This window comes from Bombina bombina, chromosome 9, assembly GCF_027579735.1.
Source record: "Bombina bombina isolate aBomBom1 chromosome 9, aBomBom1.pri, whole genome shotgun sequence".
In the NCBI taxonomy this organism is placed as follows: domain Eukaryota; kingdom Metazoa; phylum Chordata; class Amphibia; order Anura; family Bombinatoridae; genus Bombina; species Bombina bombina.
The window spans coordinates 225,911,838-225,918,273 of NC_069507.1; positions in this window are offsets into that span (position 1 = coordinate 225,911,838).

Here is a 6,436-nt window from a genome sequence, read left to right on the forward strand (position 1 = left end):
ATGCTATGTCTAAATCATGCATGTCTTATTATGATTTACTGTCGCTTTATGCAGGCAGAAACAGCATCTCCCAATGCTGGATACAAAATACAAAGAGAATACTGCCGCACTCAAGCGCTTTAAAAACAAAAAAGCTTTATTCCAAAAAAACTTAAAAATTTAAGATACACACAACGGGGGCGATTTATCAAACTGTCAATCAGTCCCAATGCATCTGTTTCAGGTTCGCCTTAAGACCGCTGCTCCATAACTCGTCCGCCCCCTCTGAGGTGGTGGACAGCAATCAGCCTGATCGGATACGATCAGGTTGATTGACACCCCCTGCAGGGGGCGGCATTGCACAAGCATTTATCGATGTGCGACGGACATGATCGCTACAGCGGATCTTATCCGCTCGCACTTTGATAAATCGGCCCCAAGATGTCAGATTACCAGTTACCTCCTTGTGTGTATCTTCATTTTTTAAGTTTTTTGGAATAACGCTTTTTTGTTTTTAAAGTGCTTGTGTGCAGCAGTATTCTCTTTGTATTTTAAATCCAAAATGATCTCCACTCCTCACAATAACATGAGTTACATAATTGAGTGCTTCCTTTTTTGTGGCTTAGTGATGTTAATCAAGTCCATGGGGTAGATTTAATAAGCAGCGGATACTGCTATCTACCCCCCGTAGTTTCCGGCTTGCCGGAAACAGACGTTAAGAAGCACGGTTGTAAAACCGTTGCTCCTTAACTTCTCCGCCACCTATTAGGAGGCCCGAAACTTTTTTGCTATTTGTTCCTATGAACCCTGTAATAAAGGAATAAAGATATGTTTTTGTGTTTTCTACTCTTGTTTGCATGGGCAGGGCTATCTTGTTTTGATTGGTGGCAGATATTCTTATCACGATGTGTGTTATCAGTCGATATGTGGGCTTTGTACAGTCAAGAATATCGACCTCACAAAAACGCACTCAAAACACAAAACAAAGAAATTAAAAAAATACACCCTCTTAAAGCAGTTGACTCTAATATAATAACATATATAGAAAGGAAAACTATGAACAAGTTCAAGTGAGATAGAAGGAGAATGCAGCTTTGTCAGCTTTGAGATAGCAAGACTAAAAGACAAGATACTTCACAGGGGCAATATAATCTTCATGAATCCCAAACCATGTGCACAAGGTTTGTGTGTCAATAATTCCACATATCCTACACTAGTGGGAGCTTGTTGCTGATTGGTGCCTGTACACATTTGTCTCTTGTGATTGGCTAACTAGATGCGTTCAGCTAGCTGCCAGCAGTGCAATGTTGTTCCTTCAGCAATGGATAACAAGAGAATGAAGCAAATTTAATAATAGAAGTATATTGGAAAGTTGTTTCAAATTGTATGTTCTATCCGAATCATGAAAGAAAAATGTGGGATTTCCTGTCCCTTTAACATTTTAGATTTTCATGATATTTGAACTAGACTATAGAGTTCAGGAGAAATAATCAACTGATGGTTGACAACAGGTTAGTAACTTTGGTTACCGATCAGCTGATTATTTAACTTGTGATATAGCTAGGATATCATTAAAATCTGGCCTGTTAGAGGTACTTGAGGACTGGAGTTAAGAAACTCTGGCTTAAAAAACAGACAAGACCAACTGTAACTGGTCTTATGACCTCTGCTTCTTAACTTCCATTTCAGGCTCGCTGCTTCATAAATGAAGCCCTTGGATTGGATGAATTTTATCTAGATCCACATATATAGTAACCTTTTTGATAATGTCAATGAAAGTTCATCTTCTGCAACAAGAGTAAAGTTAACCTATTTCCCATTATAATATGTTCCTATGATGGCTTTTCTCTAGCTCTATAGGCTGTTAAAACACAGCGCAGCCTTAAAGGGACATTAAACTGCTGGGTACAACTACAATACCAGGGTCACTACTTACCATGCTTTTGTTTTCCCTCCTATACCCGCAGCTCTCTTTAAAGCTGTTCACTTATTTTAACTTATTGCAGAATCCAGTTGGTAAAGTTCTGCATTTTATCCTGAGCGCCGCCATCTTGTAGCGCATGTATTGTTGTATCCTGTGACAGAAGCAGTGCACTGTGATGTTACTGGATGTTTGACAGCTGTGCCTTTCACTTCAGCTTAGCTTACATAATAGGGAATTGAAGTGTTACTTTTTTTCAGTTTTTTTGCTCAGTTTAAAAATGACATAACAATTATAAGCTCCAAGATGGCAGCGCCTAGTGTGAAGATACAGAGTATGTAATACTTGTAAAGGATTAAAATACGAAAATGACTTTGTACCCAGCAGTTTAATGTTCCTTTAAAGGGATACTTAACCCAAATTAGTTTTTTCATGATTCAGATAATGGCCCATAGTTATAAAGGTCTGTCGGACCTGATCCGACAGTGTGGATCAGGTCCGACAGACCTCGCTGAATACGGCGAGCAATACGCTCGCCGTATTCAGCATTGCACCAGCAGCTCACAAGAACTGCTGGTACAACGCTGCCCCCTGCAGACTCGCGGCCAATAGGCCGCCAGCAGGGGTGTCAATCAACCCGATCGTACTCGATCGGGTTGATTTCCGGCGATGTCTGTCCGCCTGCTAAGAGCAGGTGGACAGGTTATGGAGCAGCGGTCTTTGTGACCGCTGCTTCATAACTGCTGTTTCTGGCGAGTCTGAAGACTCGCCAGAAACACGGGGCATCAATCTCCATGTGGAGCTTTATAAATATGCCCCATTGTAGTAAACAAACGTAATTTGGAGGTACCTAGTATTTGATGGGGGAGTACGTGTTTTTTGGGGCTCTATCTGTATTCAGTGAAGACACATTGTGGTTTTTGTATGTGACTTTTTTTACTAAAGGGACAGTATACACTCATTTTCATATAACTGCATGTAATAGACACTACTATAAAGAATACGATGCACAGATACTGATATAAAAATCCACTATAAAACCTTTTAAAAACTTACTTAGAAGCTCCCAGTTTAGCTCTGTTAAAAGGATTAGATAGAACACCCACTGAAACTGGGAAATATTCAGGCACTCCCCCCTCCCCTTCCTCTGCATATGAAAATACTCTTAACACAAACAGGAGCAAGCTGGAGTAGGTATACGTCGGTATTTTCCGAATACTTTGGGGCTTGGTTAGTAGTCTGAAAATCAGTGCAAAGTTATTTAAAAATAGGCAAAACTATATATTTTAAAAAAAAAAAAAACTGTATGGGCTATATAAATGGATCATCTACAAAACATTTATGCAATGAAAAATCGAGTGTATAATGTCCCTTTAAAAGCATTCTTTCAAAACTGCTGCTGGTTGAAATATTTTTTACACCATTGACTTTGATAAAATTTGTGCTGTGACCTTTACAACCCAATGATGTGTATCCTGTGTCATTATTATAATATCTGAACAGAGTGTGAGGGGTCAAGCATTAGTTTTGCCCGAAATCTTCTACTTTGCAGTCAACCAGACAGCACCAAAGAACTAGTAAATTCTTCCAAATTACTGGGACTTTTGACATTTTCACATGTTAATTATCTGGCTAACATAAGGCTTTATTATACCTCCATATATATAATAAATCAACAATTTAGCTAGATTCATGTTTGTTTTCTGAGTGTTTGGGGAATGTAATTTTTTTATCTACCATACAATAAAACTGTTTTCACTTTTAGTATTTGCTCATCATGAGCCTGTAATTGGGTATGTGGTAAAATTATTCATTCAATATCTCTTTTTGTTATATCTGAAGCAGAGCATCCCAGAACAGCAGAAAATACTGAATTATTGCTAGAGATAAAAACTTGGGTTATCGAGACTGGTATGATCTTTATGTAAATTTACTAGGCTGAATGATATACCTTATCTACATTATTACATTTTAAAGGGAATCCATTTCTTTATCTCTGTGCACATAAAAACAATGTCTATTGTTCTCAGGAACAGGAGACATATTACTTAAATGTTAAACACTGACTTTTGCAATCTCTTACCCTTTTTCATTACTAACTACATAATTCAATCTGTAAATGGAAATCTGAGTGTTTCATTGACATCTTCTGCAAAAGCATTGGTAGTGCTCGACTTCCGCAATTTATACGTGTTGTACAGAATAGAAGAAAAACAAAGTCAGTGAACAGGAAGTGTCTTTTTTTACTTCATGTCAAGGTTTATTAGGTTAATATACACAATGTTTTGGTAGCTTTTACTTATTTGTCTCAATATCTTTGTATTCAGGAGTACGAAAGCAAAAGATAATAAAACAGCAACGGATAATGGTGCAAACAAATATCTATTAATAGATCTCTTAACTTAATATCACCAAATAGCAGCAATATTTGAGATAATGTATAAAAAAGATAATGCAATAGCAATGAGCAGTAGAATATTTTGTAACAAATTTCAGTTAAAACAATTTTCCCCTCCCCCTGTATCATATGACAGCCATCAACCAATCACAAAATGCAAATATGTATATAGTGTGTATTTTGCACATGCTCAGTAAGAGATATTGCGGCCTATCTATCAAGCTCCGAATGGAGCTTGATGCCCCGTGTTTCTGGCGAGCCTTCAGACTCGCCAGAAACAGCAGTTATGAAGCAGCGTCACAAAGACTGCTGCTCCATAACCTGTCCGCCTGCTCTGAGATGGCGGACAGACATTGCCGGAAATCAACCCGATCGAGTACGATAGAGTTGATTGACACCCCCCTGCTGGCGGCCCTTTGGCCGCGAGTCTGCAGGGGGCGGCGTTGCACCAGCAGCTCTTGTGAGCTGCTGGTGCAATGCTGAATACGGCGAGCGTATTGCTCGCCGTATTTAGCGAGGTCTGGCAGACCTGATCCGCACTGTCGGATCAGGTCCGCCAGACTTTCTTAAATAGGGGGCAGAGCCTCAGGAAGTGTGGATATAATTTTTTTTTGCATATTTCAATAATGGAAGTATATTGGAGAGTTTTATTTTTAAATCAAATTACTTATCTGTATCATGAAACTTTAATTTTGACTTTAGTGACCCTTTAAGCGTTTTAAAATCTTTTTCAGGAGAACAATTGCCTATATTGACCTGCCCTTCGTCACATCCGCATATTGAGAGTCACTCTCCTTTAAAATTAATGGAACAGCATTTATCTTAGTAAATCACAAAAAGAAGCTTAACTTCCGGTTTGTAGCTCATGTTTACATTGAAGTGAATGAAGAGCTATTGCGCATGTGTGGCTTTGAGAGTCTCGGGAGCGTGTATTACTCCCTACGTAGAGAGCAGGTGGGACCACTCTCTACATCCCTTACTAACTTAAAGGGACAGTCTACACTAAAATTGTTATTGTTTAAAAAGATAGATAACACCTTTTCTACCCATTCCCCAGCTTTGCACAACCAACATTGTTATTTTAATTTACTTTATAACATTTAAACCTATAAATTTCTGCCTGTTTCAAAGGCTCTATAGACGGCCTCTTATCACATGCTTTTTCATTTGCTTTTCACAACAGGAGACTGCTAGTTCATGTGGGCCATATAGATAACATTGTGTCCACCCCTGAGGAGTTATTTAAGAGTTAGCACAACACAATACTAAATGCAAGTCAATAGATAATAAATAAAAAGTCATGTGATCAGCAGGCTGTAAGAAGATGCTTAGATACAAGGTAATCACAGAGGTAAAAAGTGTATTAATATAACTGTGATGGTTCTGCAAAACTGGGGAATGGGTAATAAAGGGATAATCTATCTTTTTAAACAATCAAAATTCTATTGTAGACTGTCCCTTTAAACCGGCAATGGCAAATCACTGAGATGGTCCACATCACCTTTGTAAAAGGTATTACTTTATTGGCAACAGAGTTTAAACAAACTTGTGACGTTTTGGTCTCACTCCCTTAATCATGCATGTATGATTAAGGGGGTGAACCTAAAATGTCACAAATTTGTTTTAACTCTGTTGCCAATAAAGTAATACCTTTTACAAAGGTCTGTGGACCATCTCAGTGATTTTCTATTACTTTGGGGACAGGCAGTGCCCCTGGTCTTCACATGCACTGGTTTGCGCTCACTGCTGTATAACTTCTGTTTAAACCGGCAATGGAGGGGGCAGAGGAAGATTAATAGAGAGGTAGGGATTAAAAAATAAAATTTAAACTAGATGCATTATAGCTGAAAGCTTTTTACAAAGAGGCAATATCTAAGTGTTAATTTGCATTTTGTAGGTATCAGAGATCTCCAAACACAGCTGTGTATGGCTTTTGTCTCCGGTATCTTAAAACATTTTATTTGTCTCCTAATCTATTTAAATTAAGACAACTATTCACAAAAAAAATAATGCAGATAAAAGAGTCATAAAAAATTGTTATTTGTGTCCCATTTGTCGGCGACTTGCGTAAGGACACGCCCCCTTGATACCGCCCATTGAAATACAGCATGGACCCAACTGTGTGTGTATGTTTGTGT